We start from the raw sequence: 15938 nt of genomic DNA, 5'->3' as shown, positions 1-15938 counted from the left end.
AAGGGACAAAATAAAAACATTAACTACACAACTCAAACAAATAGAAAGAGAACAGCAAAAAAAAAGCCCACAGCCACCAGAAGAAAGGAAATAATAAAGATCAGAGCAGAAAAAATACTACTTTGGGGAGGCCCTGGACTGGCCGTCTGCATTCATGGCATTAACTAGAAAATGACAGACAATACTGAACAATGGTGAAGGGCAGAGGAAGGAAGCTGTGATATTTCATATTTGCAAAGAATTTCAGAATTGTTCTTGTTAAGACTAAAAGTTTCTGTTGAAAATGTCATTAGCTGTTGAGGATTTAAGATGGGCTTCTTTCTGTTTTAGTCAAGTAAATAGGCATTGAAGTGCTCAGATTTACAAAAGAGGTTAACTGAGATCCCTTAAACCATTCTGAAACAAAGCCAGGGCTTTATTTTAGTTGTTGTATTGCTGTTGTTAGGTGCCGTTGAGTCAGTTTCGACTCGTAATGACCCTATGAACAACAGAACAAAACACTGCCCAGTCCTGCGCCATCCTCACAATCGTTGCTGTGTTTGAGCCCATTGTTGCAGCCACTGTGTAAATCCATCTTGTTAAGGGTCTTCCTCCTTTTCGCTGACCCTCTACTTTACCAAGCATGATGTCCTTCTCCAGAAACTGGTCCCTCCTGATATCATGTCCAAAGTATATGAGACGAAGTCTTGCCATCCTTGCTTCTAAGGAGCATTCTGGCTGTACTTCTTCCAAGACAGATTTGTTCATTTTTCTGGCAGTCCATGGTATGTTCTATATTCTTTGCCAACACCGTAATTCAAATGCATCAGTTCTTTGGTCCTCCTTATTCATTGTCAGCTTTCCCATGCGTATGAGGAGATTGAAAATACCATTTCCTTGGTCAGGCACATTTAGTCCTCAAAGTGACATTTTTGCTTTTTAACACTTTAAAGAGGTCTTTTGCAGCCGATTTGCCCGATGCAATGTGTCATTTGATTTCTTGACTGCTGCTTTCATGGGTGTTGATTGTGGATCCAAGTAAAATGAAATCCTTGACAACTTCAATATTTTCTCTGTTGATCATGATGTTGCTTATCAGTCCAGTTGTGAGGATTTTTGTTTTTTTTTATGTTGAGGTGTAATCCATACTGAAGGTTGTAGTCTTTGATCTTCATCAGTAAGTACTTCAAGTCCTCTTCACTTTCAGCAAGCAACCTTGGGTGTCGAAGGTTGTTAATGAGTCATTCTCCAATCCTGATGCCACAGTCTTCTTCATATAGTCTGGGTTCTCGTATCATTTGCTTAGCATACAGACTGAATAAGTATGGTGAAAGAATACAACCCTGACGCACGCCTTTCCTGATTTTAAACCATGCAGTATTCCCTTGTTCTGTTCGAACAACTGCCTCTTGGCCTATGTTCAGGTTCCACATGAGCACTATTAAGTGTTCTGGAATTCCCGTTCTTCTCAGTGTTATCCATAATTTGTTAGGAACCACACAGTCGAATGCCTTTGCATAGTGAATAAAACACAGGTAAACATCTTTCTGGTATTCTGTGCTTTCAGCCAGAATCCATCTGACATCAGCAGTGACATCCTTTGTTCCATATCCTCTTCTGAGTCCGGCTTCAATTTCTGGCAGTTCCTTTTCGATGTTACTGCTGCAACAGTTTTTGTATTTAGAGACCATCTGAAGAATACATTTGATGCATTGAACACTGTCCCACTTATCTAGTGCTGCTGTAACAAAACCACAAGTGTCCACACCCCGGATGGCTGTTTTGTTGTTGTTAGCTGCCATGAAGCATAGGGTGGCCCCATGCACAGTGGAACGAAACACTGCCCAGTCCTCCTCCATCTTCATGATTGGATGAAGATCGGATAATAGTGATCCATAGTGTTTTCACTGGCTGATTTTTGGAAGTAGATTGCCAGGCCTTTCCTCCTAGTCTGTCTTGGTCTGGAAGCACTGCTGAAACCTGTTCAGCATCACAGCAACATGCAAAGCCTCCACTGACAGACGAGTGGTGGCTGCGCATGAGGTGTGCATTGGCTCAGATCAAGCTCTGCTCTCCCACGTGGAAGGCAAGAATTCTACCACCGAACCACCGCAGCCTCCATAAATGTCTCTTCCGACCCTTTCAATTCCAGTGATAAAGCGTGTTGACTTCTCTGTGGTAAACAAATGTCTAGGAAAGAGTTACAGAAACAAAAATGTTACTGGCTTTTTCTCTATAGGACTGCTATTTTTACTCTGAAGCTGTAGTTAAAATAAAGCCTGGCTCCCTTGGTTAAGGCAAAAGTCCTAAATCACAGGGGAGGAATTGCTGAGAATTTGGGCACGTTAGCATATGCTTTAAGCCTCATTCTTCCACCAAATGATAAAAGCCTAAGTTGGGAGATCTCAGGCTAAGTGAGGTAAGGCTGTCTTGTTAGAAAGCGTTTGCTCACGCACATAGGACCCCTTTGTGTCCATACGCTGAATGTAATTATCACATTCCAAATTGCTTCTTAAATAAATGTGATCACAGAAGAGACCTGCAGTCATCCCTGTGTGATTTGAACCTTTGCAATAATAACTGCTTTCTCTCCTAACCGTGCCGTTCCCTGAGGCAGTCAGAACCATGGCCATGCAGGAATTCACCCACCATCTGCCCTCTCACAGAGGACAGCCCAGATGGATTTCATCCATGGAGACAGAAGGGGAAGAGTGTTTGTTGAACCCGGACTGCACCCTGACTGTAGCAATGTGGCTACTGTATCTTCCTGTCATGCCCATTCAGAAATTGAATTGGTAGAGGCCTGTCCCTTAATACCAGACTAGAATTCTGCCCACTTCCCATCTTTAAGTGTTCTCACAGCCTTTTCACACAGAAGGACAGAATCCTGTGGGGAGGCGTTTCCTGTTTATGTGTCTCCCAGAATTCCAGTGGGTCCACGATAGCATGCCACCACCAGTTGCCATTGAGTTGACCCTGACTTATGGTGACCCCGTGTGTGTCAGAATAGAACTGTGCTCCATAAGGCTTTCAACAGCTGATTTTTCGTAAGCAAATCACCAGGCCTTTCTTCTGAGCTGCCTTTGGGTGGACTCGAACCTCTAACCTTTTGGTTAGCAGCCAAGCATGTTAACTGTTTGTACCACCCAGGGATTCCACAACAGCATGAGGGCCTAGAAATTCCTCCAGTAGCCATCCATCCTGACCAGTCCATCTAGGACTGGTGGAGCTTTCTCAGGCTTTCCAATAGCGGTATCCTTGTGTTAGAGGTTAAAGGTGAAGAATCAGAAAACACAGGGTCAACATATAATGGGGTCTCTGACCTTTTATCGCCTCCATTTTCCCATACATTCTATCATTCAAGAAGTATTTATTGAGCACATTCTGTGTGCTCAAATCAGGAACAGGTATGATCTCTGCTCCATGGAGTTTACTGTCTGATGGGGATCGGGGAGAGCCTGAGACAGAAGTGTAAGCAAAGAAAAGAATTACAGTTTGCAGTAAGGGCTCGCGAGGAAACAAACAGGGGTGCCCTGGGGAAGGACGGCAGGGACCGCCTCTCTGAGGAGGTGCCATTTGAGCTGACTTGAGATTTGAGGAGGAATGAAGCCATCAGGCACAGTGGCTGAAGTGACTGACTCTGGGCAGAGGGAACAGCATGCGTATGCAAGACCAGAGGTGGACGAGTAGGGTGAACTTGAAGAAAAGAGACCGGGATAGCTCAGCTCAGGGGCAGGGTGGGAGAAGGGCTCAGATCACGCCTGCCTGGAAGACATGCTGTGAGTCTGGAATTTATTCCAAGTCCAATGGGAAGGGTTTTATCAGAAATGGTGGCAGGATGGGATTCCCACCTGGAGATGGTCTGGGCGTAGTCGCACACCCCTTCCAGTCTTCCAGGGGTCACAGATTATGGCCATGTTAGGAGCCTTTCTGAGCTGCTGAATCAGTCTGGCCGTCCATCCACCCTGTCCTTGAAGGTCCAAAACCCACAGGTATTCTAAATACTTCTTCATGGGATCAAACAAATATTTCCAAATTGAAAATTCAGGAGTATTTCTGGACCATTCGGAGCAAATTCATTCTAAATAATAGTGCACATCCCTCACCTGTGGGAAGCTGGTCAGGTGGTGCAAAGGCCCTTACAATTCCACAAACCACCAAGTCCATGTGTGCCATTTTCCACCATGCCTCAGGACAGGCTCACAGAGCCCGCGATGCTCATTATCAGGCTTCGCCTGGTCCTTCAGGCCATGTAGAAAGCCTTCGCTTGCCACAGTGCCAATGCCGACCTTGACCTTTTATCCACAGCCATTCGAATCGGCAGCAGGCTGTCTTCACCACAGTGTTTCCAGGCAGCCTCTGAAAGAGAAACCGCTTCTCTTTTCAAAGACCTTGAAGTTTTCACTTTAAAAAGGAAACTTCATTCCATAAATCACTGCTCATGTGCAGGACATGTAGATAACATTCCGAGAGCTAGGGTTGCTTTATGTGACATTCAGTGAAATCCAGGTTCATGGGAAGAGAGGAGTCTCCCTTCCCAATCCATTGCCCTTCACATTCTCTCTTCCTAATGACAATTATGGACTCAGGAGATGGCCAACTCCTGCCCTCCCTCCCACCTGCCTCTCATTGCATAATACCCCAACGTTCACTTAATTTTACCTCTGAGGACCCCTCCAGGGATATTAGCTTCCAGCCACGATAAACTAACAGTTCCTTCCTCCTCTGCATAAGAAAATAAGGCTGTTTCTTTTTTTTCTTATAATTTTTTTGTTGCGTTAATATACATCACAAAACATACACCAACTCAACAGTTTCTACATGTACAATTCAGTGACATTCATTACATTGTTCAAGTTGTACAGCCATTCTCACCCTCCTTTTCTGAGTTGTTCTTTCCCCATTAAAATAAAGTCACTGCCCCCTAAGGTTCCTGTCTAATCTTTCAAGTTGTTGTCAGTCTGATCCCATATAGATAGATCTTAAAAGAGCATAATGATCAAGGCAGACATTCTTTACCAGTCAAGCTACACTATGACTTGGTTTTAAAAAGACTTCAGGGGATATTTTTGGTTTAAGGTTTAAAGATTATCTCAGGGCAATAGTTTCAAGGGTTTATCCAGCCTCTAGGGCTCCAGAAAGTCTGGATTCCATGAGAGTTTGAAATTCTGTTCTACGTTTTCCCCCTTTTGATCAGAATTCTTCTATAAACTTTTGATCAAAATGTTCAGTAATGGTAACTGGGCACCATTTAGTTCTGGTCTCATGGCAGAGGAAGCAGTTGTTCGTGGAGAAAATTAGCCATACATCCATTTTCTGGTCCTATTCCTGACGTCTTTTCTTCCTCTGCTGCTCCAGGCAAATACAGACCAATTGTTGTGGCTTGAATAGTCTCTTACAAGCTTTTAAGACCCCAGGCACTATGCAGCTAACTAGGAGGTAGAACAGAAGCACTAAACACGTTATTAGGCCAATTAACTGGGATGTCCCATGAAACCATGACTCTAAACCTCCAAACCAAGGAACGAAATCCCATGAGGTGTTTGGTTGTACGTTAAGTAGCCTCAGCAGCTACTCTTTTGTTGTTGTTATTGTAAATATATCTATCATACGACCTTTGCTAACTCAACTTTTTACAGCAATTACTATAATCGGCTGTGCAACCCTACCTTCATTCAATGCAATTTTTCAATTACCATAAACCAAAAGTCAGTACTCCATAAGCAATAACCCCACCCCTTTCCACTTCCTTCCTACCCTTGATAACCACTAATAAACTGTGTTCTCTCTATACTTGCCTTTTCTTATTTTTTTTTTTAAATATAAGTGAGGTCATACAATATTTGTCCTTTTGTGATTGATTTATTTCACTCATCATAATGTCTTCAAGCTCCATCCATATTGTAGCATGTATCAAGACTTCACTTCTTTTACTGGCTGAGTAGTAGTTCATTGTACCTGTGTAGCAAATTTTATTTATCCACTCATCTGTTAATGAGCAGTTAGTTTGCTTCCACTTTTTGGCTCTTGTGAATAGTGCTGCAATGAGCATTCATGTACAAGTGTCTGTTTGAGTCTTTGCTTTCAAGTCCTTTGGGTATATACCTAGAAGTAGAATTGCTGGGTCATATGGTAGTTCTATTTTTAGTGTTTTGGGGAACCACCACACTGTTTTCCACAATAGCTGTACCATTTTGCATTTCTGCTAGCAGTGGATAAGGGTTCCAATTTCCCCACATCCTTGCCAGCATTTGTTCTTTTCTTTTCTTAATTTTTATATTATCTTAGCCATTCTAGTGAGAGTACAACAGTTTGTCTCTTTAAAAACAACAAGAAACTTAACATTTTTGAGGTGTACAGTTTTGAGAGGTGGTTCTTTATAAACAGAATTAGGTTGTCCCCAGAAGACTTCCATGGCCACCATTTTAGGTCAGACTCTTAACTTGCAATCACTCACTCATTTATTTAGCAAACATTTAGTAAGCACTTTCCATATTCTAAGCATCCTTCCAGGAGCTGAATATACTTAATTCAATAAGACATGGTCCCTGCTCTTTAGAAGCCTACAGCTCAGTCTCTGATCCATCTAGTTGACCAAACATCTCAGTGTGTTTTATAGACACCAAGAAATGTCCATGTTGTTGGTCCCTAGGAGAAAGAGCCAGGTAAAAAGACATGGATACATTTATGAAAAATCATGGAAAGAAAAGACTGCAAGTGCATGGCTTTTCTGTCAAATCAAGGGTTTGTCATCAAATCAGTTTTAATTAATGACTAAAAATCTACCATTAAAAGATAGTGCCAGCTGAAGGCAAAGTCTTCATGCCCTCCATATCCTACAAGTTCAGAGCAGGTTGATACTCTTTATTCTAATCTACAGACAACTGGTTTTGACCAGCAACACTTAACTTTGTGCATCGTTAGCCATTTACCATCTGTGATGTGTACAGAAAGTTTACAGCTGGTAGACAACTGAGCATGGTGAGGATATTTACTGACTTCTTCCTCTCTGAAACATGGACATGGGTTGGATCCAGGAGCCCTCTTTTCTTTTGTTACAACTAGGAACACAATTCCCAGGATTTCTCTCATTTCCCAATTAAAAAAAAAGGGATAATGGCTATTCATCCATGAACCTGGAAAGAGAAATCTGGCTGTACTGAACTTGCTGCCCCTGCACACCCTCCCTCAGTCCTCTCTTATCCCCATTGCTCCAGGGAGCCAGAGAGAGGCAACACTCCCACTGAGGGAATTTCTACAGAAACATGGAACCCCATTCTCACACTAACCCACTCACCCATTGAATAAACCTCATGCGAGGTGGTGTGAGAACACAATACACCAGGAGAGGGCTAGGTACTGAAGATCCCATATGAGCCAAACAGGCACAGTTCTTGTCTTCGATGAGCAGTTAGTCCAGGCATTAATCAAATAAATATACACATAGTATAAAAGTTACATTTTTGGCCAGTCCTAAGAATGAATGTTCCACTGCTATTCATAAGGTTTTCACTGGCTAGTTTTTTTCAGAAGTAGAACGTCAGATCCTTCTTCCTAGTCTGTCTTAGTCTGGAAAATCAGCTGAAACCTGTCCACCATGGGTGACCCTGCTGGTATTTGAATACTGGTGGCATAGCTTCCAGCATCACAGCAACAAGCAAGACTCCACAGTACAACAAACTGACAGATGTGAAGGAGTCAACTTTAACGATGTGGATGGAGTTAAGCTTTCGGAACTTTCATTTGCTGATGTGGCATGACTCAAAATGAGAAGAAACAACTGCATAAATCCATTAATAATAGGAACAGGGAATATACAAAGTATGAATACAGGAAAACTGGAAATCATTGAAAATGAAATGGAATGTGTAAACATTGATATCCTAGGCATTAGTGAGCTGAAATGGACTGGTATTGGCCATTTTGAGTTGGATAATCATATGGTCGACTATGCCAGGAATGACAAATTAAAGAGGAATGGTGTTGCATTCATCGTGAAAAAGAATATTTCAAGATCTATCCTGAAGTACGCCGCTGTCAGTGATAGGATAATATCCATATGCCTACAAAGACCAGTTAATACAACTATTACTCACATTTACTCATCAACCACTAAGGCCAAAGATGAAGAAACTGAAGATTTTTACTAGGTTTTGCAGTCTGAAATTGATCAAACATGTAATCAAGATGCATTGATAATTACTGGTGATTGGAATGCGAAAGCTGGAAACAAGAAGGATTGGTAGTTGGAAAATATGTCCTTGTGATACAAACAATGTCAGAAATCGCATGATAGAATTTTGCAAGATCAACAACTTCTTCATTGCAAATATCATTTTTCAACAACATAAATGACAACTATACACATGGACCTCACCAGATGGAATACACAGGAATCAAATCCACTACATCTGTGGAAAGAGATTATGGGAAAGCTAAATATCATCAGTCAGAACAAGGCCAGGGGCTGACTAGGGAACAGACCATCAATTAATCATATGCCAGTTCAAGTTAAAACTGAAAAAATTAGAACTAATCCAGGAGAGCCAAAATACAACCTTGAGTATATCCCATGTGGATTTAGCGACCATCTCAAGAATAGATTTGACGTATTGAACACTAATGACTGAAGACCAGACTAGTTGTGGAAGGCACCAAGGACATCATACATGAAGAAAGCTAGAGGTCATTAAAAAGACAGGAAAGAAAGAAAAGACCAAAATGGATGACAGAAGGGACTCTGAAAGTTGCTCTTGAATGTAGAGTAGCTAAAATGAAAGGAAGAAATGAAGAGGTGAATAGAAAATTTCAAAGGGTGGTTTGAGAAGACAAAGTATTATAATGACATGTGCAAAGAGCTGGAGTTAGAAAAACAAAAGGGAAAAACATGTTCAGCATTTCTCAAGATGAAAGAACGGAAGAAAAAATTCAAGCCTCGGGTTGTAATATTGAAGGATTCTATAGGGAAAATACTAAACGACACAGGAAGCATCAAAAGAAGATGGAAGGAATACACAGAGTCACTGTACCAAAAAGAAATGGTTGACATTCAACCATTTTAGAAGGTAGCATACGATCAAGAACAGATGGTACTGAAGGAAGAGGTCCAAGCTTCACTGAAGGCACTGGTGAAAAACAAGTGTCCAGGAATTGACAGAATATCAATTGAGATGTTTCAACAAAGGGATGCAGCGCTGAAAGTGCTCACTCATCTATGCCAACACTGAAAGATCGATGTTGTTGTTGTGTGCTATCAAGCCGATTCCGACTCATAGTGACCCTATAGGACAGGATAGAATTGCCCTGTAGAGTTTCCAAGGAGCAGCTGGTGGATTCGAACTGCCGACCTTTTGGTTAGCAGCCTGAGCTCTTAACCACTTTGCCACCAGGGCTCTGTAGCATCTTTAAAGATAATACCCTGGTTAACTGTGGAGAATGGATTGGAAGGGGCAAGATAATGTATTAGGTGGCCAGTTGGGTGAAAAATGATGGTAACTTGGACTAAGAAGGCCGCAGTGGAGCTGAAGAGATGTAGATGGATTCGAAAAATTTAGGAGGGAGGAATAATTAATAGAAGGGATTGGATGAGGGGGAGCTACGGAGGACATCTGGGTTTCTGGCCTGCAGAATCAAATGGTTGGCTGGCTCTGTCTCTGAGACTAGCTACACTGGAGCAGAATCAAATTTTCTTGTGTGTTTTGGGGGGATGTACTGATAGGGGTTTGGTTCTGGACATGTTTCATTTGAGATTTTTTTGAGAACACTCAAAACAAAGCATTATAATATATAACTCTGGCACTCAGAGGATGAGAAGGGTAAGTGTTCTAAGGCTGGGAGTCATCAGTCTGTTAGAGGAAATTGAAGCTGAATTTGTAGAAGAGATTGTCCCTGGAGAAAGTAGAGCATAGAGAGAAGCAGGTTTAGGACTGATTCTTGAGGAGCTTCTACATTTAATGGGCAGGTAGAAAGGAGGGCGAGTCTGCAAAGGAAGTAGAGAAGGCGCTCTCGATGCCCCCTTGCCTCCAAGCACTCTATGGGACGTTAACTTCAGAATGTGTGGTCATGGGCTCCTCCCTGCTAGAGATAAGCACAGCCTACTGCTGATAGAGCCTTTAGGAGTCAGAGGGGATGCTGGGCAAGGAGCCCACGGAAGAACCATGAAGTAAAACATATCAAGACCAAGCAGCTTGAGCTGCACACCTTTCCCTGCCAAAGCTCCCCTTACAGCTGATCTGCTTGTTCCCAAATCTAACCACACCATAGTCCTAGGACTGGCAAAATATGCCAGCCCCATCTAGAATCCCCGTGATTTGCTCTAACATCACTTCTCTCCTTGGAATATGGTCTATTTTTCTTTCTTTCTTGCATGTCACATAATCTAGATTGCTTCGACTTTCTCTCCTAATTAGTTCTTGTGACATTATAGCTTTGCAATTTCTTTTTATTTCCACTGCCCATTTAAATGCCTTATTTTTTTTATTTTTGAAGCATTCCTTTAAACTTGCTGTCACCTCATTGCTTTCTATTGTGATGTCTGACAGGTAGCTGGCTTAAAAGAGTGAATTTCCATATTCTCCATAAGATTTTGCATTTTCTTATCAACTGGAGAGAAGACAATTGAATCCTATAAAATAGCTAGTGGGCAGATACGTGAATCTTATGACACAACTTGCTTCTTTTGCAATGTGAGACCTCAGGGAGAAAAACTTCAGAAGTTAACTTTGATGATGAATAGTCGGTACAAAATTTAATTGCTACATGCATACACAGTCACTGCCCCTCACTCCACCATCAGAATGCTCCTTAAAAGGGAGGATGGCGAGACTTCGCCTTGCTTACTTTGGACACATCATCAGGAAAGACTAATTGCTAGAAAAGGACATTACGTTTGGTAAAGCAGAGGGTCAGCCAAAATGAGGGAAACCCTCGATGAGATGGATTGACATGATAGTTGAAACAATGGGCTCAAACATATCAACAATCATGATAACACAAGAGCAGGCAACGCTTCATTCTGTTATCCATAAATTCTCCATGAGTCTGAGCTGACTTGAAGGCAACTAACAATAACATGCCTAGAATAGCCTATTCTGAAAGATAATTCCAAACCAAAACCAAACCCATTGCTGTCTAGTCCATTCCGACTCATAGCAACCCTATAGGCAGGGTAGAATTGTCCCATAAGGTTTCCAAGGCTGTAATCTTTACAGAAGCAGACTGCTACATCTTTTTTCCATGGAGTGTCTGGTGGGTTTGAACTGCTGACCTTTTGGTTAGCAGCCAAGCACTTAATCACAGCCCTAACAGAGCTGCCTGGAAGACACTCCCAGGCACCCTCAATTGCTGCTTCAATGGGCATTTTCTGTGTTCTTAATGGTCCTCATGTCTCACAAGTTAGTGGCCTGCATTTCTAGGATGACTGTCCCTCATTCTCCTGCCCTTCACAGGAAGTCTAGGACAGTTGTGCTTTAAGTTTCTGCATCAAAATCCCTCAGCCGGTTTTCACAGAAATGTCTGATAGATGGTAACACTTAGCCACACAGTCACTACAGAGACACACAAAGACATGCGCACTTCTCTGAGATTCACAGTGATCATCAGTTCATGATCCTAAAGCTCTCTTTTTTCTTACTGACCTTTAAGTTGATTATAATAAGCATTGCTCTACTCACTAATTTACAATTAGAGTTATAAATAGAAAGCCTCACACAAAACAGTAATATCCTATGCTCACGTTAATATGTCACCATTATCTTCAACTGCCGCCCAGGTGAAGAGCAGGAAGTGGTAACGCAGGAAGCATTTTAATCTGAACTTTGAGTGTCCACACAGTCGTAGGAAGAGGAAAGCCTTTTCATTCAGGCAGACCTGGATTCAGTCTCAGGCTCTTTCTCTGCTGTAGAACAGCAATAACTTGCTCCTGGGAATGTCATAAGATTAAATGAGACATTCATGGGAAGGGCCTCATGCAAAGTGACATCTCTGTAAATACTAGCTCCTCTCCCCATCACCCTTTTAACTGGGTACTGTGTGCACCTTCCAAACCTTCTCTTTCCACCCTCCAAAGGCCTCCCAGCCTGACCTAACTTTCCCTTATTCCCTCTTGTCCCCCTCTCCATTACTTCACCATCCCACTGTTTTTCACCTAATTACTGGCCTTCAAAGAGCTTTTTGGTCCAAGCTAGTCAGACATCTTCTTCGCCTTATTCTTGTTCTCATAGCCGTTCCTCTGAGCAGGTTTTTTGCCCTGGCCTCTCCCAATGTGCTTCCTCCTCCTTCTTTGTAACTTACCTCAGCATTTCCTGCACCCACGTATTCTGCAGTGATTTACTGAGCACTTAATATAAACATGGAGCCCTGGTGGCGCAGTGGTTAAGTGTTCGGCCGCTAACCAAAAGGTTGGCAGTTCAAATTCACCAGCCACTCCTTGGAAACCCTATGGGGCAGTTCTACTCTGTCCTACAGAGTAGCTGTGAGTCAGAATCGGCTCAACAGCAACAGGTTTGGTTTTTGTTTTTTTAATATAAACATGGTCTATTATGTGTCCAGCGCTGTACTAGGTCTTTGCTCGGAGTTTGACAGTAAGTATTCATCTTAGTTATCTAGTGCTGCTATAACAGAAATACCACAAGTAGGTGGCTTTAACCAACAGAAATTTATTTTCTCACAGTTTAGGAGGCTAGAAGTCCAAATTCAGCGTGCCAGCCCTATGGGAAGTCTTTCTCTCTGAGTTGCCTCTGGAAGAAGGTCCTTGTCTCTTCAGCTCTGCTTCCTAGTTCCTTGGGGATCTCCGTATGTCTTGGCATCTATCTTATGCCATGTCTCCTGGGGTTTCCACCCTGCAACACCATAAGTGCCACTGGGCAATTTTTTTTTACATGTTGCTATAAAAAAATTATCACAGAATACTTACGAAAATATCTCAAGGGAAGGAGGGAGGGGTTGGCAAACAAACATAGACGGCTGCATTATTTGTGTAAAAACATAGTAATCCTCTGTTCTCTGAGACCATCTGGGCAATGGCCCTGCCCTCCAGATTCTGGGTGTTGGCCATGCCCTCTGGATTCTGGGTGGAGGCTCCTCAGCCCTGGGCTTCAGCTCCACTTTCCAGGCCCTCTGGATGGCAACTCTGCTTCCTTAGCTTAGGGAGGAGTAATGACCCCACCCCCTTGGCCCTGGAAGGCCCTGTTTTTCTGCCCCTTGAGCATGGCAGCCCCACCGCCTCAGCTTTGGGTAGCAACACCATCCCTTTGGCACACCTTAACAGCAGCCCTACACTCCAGAACCGAGTTGGCCAAGATCAGAGTCTTTGAAACCTAGGAGACTGTGGTCCCACCCTTTGAAACCTCGAAGGCCCTGCTTCCCGTATTCCTTCCAATAGTTCTGTTGACCTCTGAACCACTCCAGGGATGGTTCTTTTCTTTTCTTGGAGGGCAACAGATGTAACTCCTTTGGCCTGTTTCCTGCCTGTAGGATTTCAAGAGGCAGACAGCATTCCATCCTTTCGTTCTTTGTCTCCTTCAGTCTAAGTTGATGGGTTTTCTGCTGTGGTAGTTGGTTAGATGCATCAGTTACAGGTTTAATCTCTTTAACAAAAGATTGTGTAGTCACATCCTTGGTAAACCTTCTAGGACATGTGTCCTTAATTTGTACAACATAATTTTCCAAATCTTGAAGTTCTATTTTCATTTTGCCGAGTTCATTTTTAAGTCCATCTCTTTCTCTCCAATTTTACTATAAGCAGCAAGGAAGAACCACACGGTCCCTTTAAGATCTTGCTTAGAAATCTTATCAGCTAGATATCTAAGTTCATCACTTACGAGTTCTACCTTCCAAAAACCATTTGAACATAATTTGGACGAGTTCTTTGCCACTGCATAAAAAGCATCGCCCTTTCCTCCATTGTCCAATCACATGTTCATCATTTTCTTTTAAAGCCTCACCAGAAGCACATTTAACATCTATATTTCTAGCAACGCCCCCACATATCTGTCAGTTTGTCCTACTGTGGGGGCTTGCATGTTGCTGTGATGCTGGAAGCTATGCCACCAGTATTCAAATGCCAGCAGGTCACCCATGGCGGACAGGTGTCAGCTGAGCTTCCAGACTAAGACAGACTAGGAAGAAGGACCTGGCAGTCTACTTCTGAAAAGAACTAGCCAGTGAAAACCTTATAAACAGCAGCGAAACATTGTCTGATATAGTGCCAGAAGATGAGCCCGCCAAGTTGGAAGGCACTCAAAAAACAACTGGGGAAGAGCTGCCTCCCCAAAGTAGAGTCAATCTTAATGATGTGGATGGAGTCAAGCATTGGAAACCTTCATTTGCTGATGTGGTATGACTCAAAATAAGAAGAAACAGCTGCAAACATCCATTAACAATCTGAAAGTGGAATGTACAAAGTATGAATCTAGGAAAACTGGAAATTGTAAAAAATGAAACGGAATGCATAAACATGGATATCCTAGGCATTAGTGAGCTGAAATAGACTGGTATTGGCCATTTTGAATTGGACAATCATACGGTCTACTATGCCAGAAATGACAGATTGAAGAGGAATGGCATTGCATTCATCGTCAAAAAGAACATTTCATGATCTATCCTGAAGTACAACACTGTCAGTGCTAGGATAATATCCATACACCTACAAGGAAGACCAGTTAATATGACTATTATTCAAATTTATACACCAACCACTAAGGCCAAAGATGACGAAATTGAAGATTTTTACCAACTTCTGCAGTCTGAAATTGATTGAACATGCAATCAAGATGCATTGATAATTACTAGTGAATGGAATGAGAAAGTTAGAAACAAAGAAGAAGGATCAGTAGTTGGAAAATATGGCCTTGCTGATAGAAACGATGCCGGAGATCCCATGATAGAATTTTGCAAGACCAACGATTTCTTCATTGCAAATACCTTTTTTCACCAACATAAACAACGACTATACACATGGACCTTGACGACATCTGTGGAAAAGCTCAATATCATCAGTCAGAATAAGGCCAGGGGCCGACTGTGGAACAGACCATCAATTGCTCATATGCAAGTGCAAGTTAAAAGTGAAAAAAATTAGAACAAGTTCACAAGAGCCAAAGTACAATCTTGCATATATCCCCACCTGAATTTAGAGACCGTCTCAAGAATAGATTTGATGCGTTGAATACTAATGACTGAAGACCAGAAGAGTTGTGGCATGATATCAAGGACATCAAACATGAAGAAATCAAGAAGTCATTAAAAAGACAGGAAAGAAAGAAAGACCAAAATGGATGTCAGAAGATACTCTGAAACTTGCTCTTGAACATCAAGTAGCTAAACCAAAAGAAATGAAGAACCGAACACAAGATTTCAAAGGGCGGTTCAAGAAGACAAAGTAAAGTATTATAATGACATGTGCAAAGAGCTGGAGATAGAAAAACAAAGGGGAAGAACATGCTCAGCATTTCTCAAGCTGAAAGAACTGAAGAAAAAATTCGAGCCTCGAGTTGCAATAGTGAAGGATTCTATGGGGAAAATATTAAACAATGCAGGAAGCATCAAAAGAAGATGGAAGGAATACACAGAGTCATTATACCAAAAGGAATTGGTCAAGCTTCAACCATTTCAGGAGGTAGCATATGATCAGGAACTGATGGTACTGAAGGAAGACGTCCAAGCTGCACTGAAGGCATTGGCGAAAAACAAGCCTCCAGGAATCGATGGAATATCAATTGAGATGTTCCAACAAACAGATGCAGCGCTGGAAGTGCTCACTTGTCTATGCCAAGAAATTTGGAAGACAGCTACCTGGCCAACCTACTGGAAGAGACCCATATTTATGCCTATTCCCAAGAAAGGTGATCCAACTGAATGAGGAAATTATCAAACAATATCATTAATATCACACACAAGTAAAATTTTGCTGAAGATTATTTAACAGCAGCTGCAGCAGTATATCAACAGGGAACTGCCAG

Source organism: Trichechus manatus, unplaced genomic scaffold (assembly GCF_000243295.1).
Source record: "Trichechus manatus latirostris isolate Lorelei unplaced genomic scaffold, TriManLat1.0 scaffold00064, whole genome shotgun sequence".
Taxonomy (NCBI): Eukaryota; Metazoa; Chordata; class Mammalia; order Sirenia; family Trichechidae; genus Trichechus; species Trichechus manatus.
The sequence above is the reverse complement of the archived record's forward strand: the minus strand, read 5'-3'. Positions refer to the sequence as shown.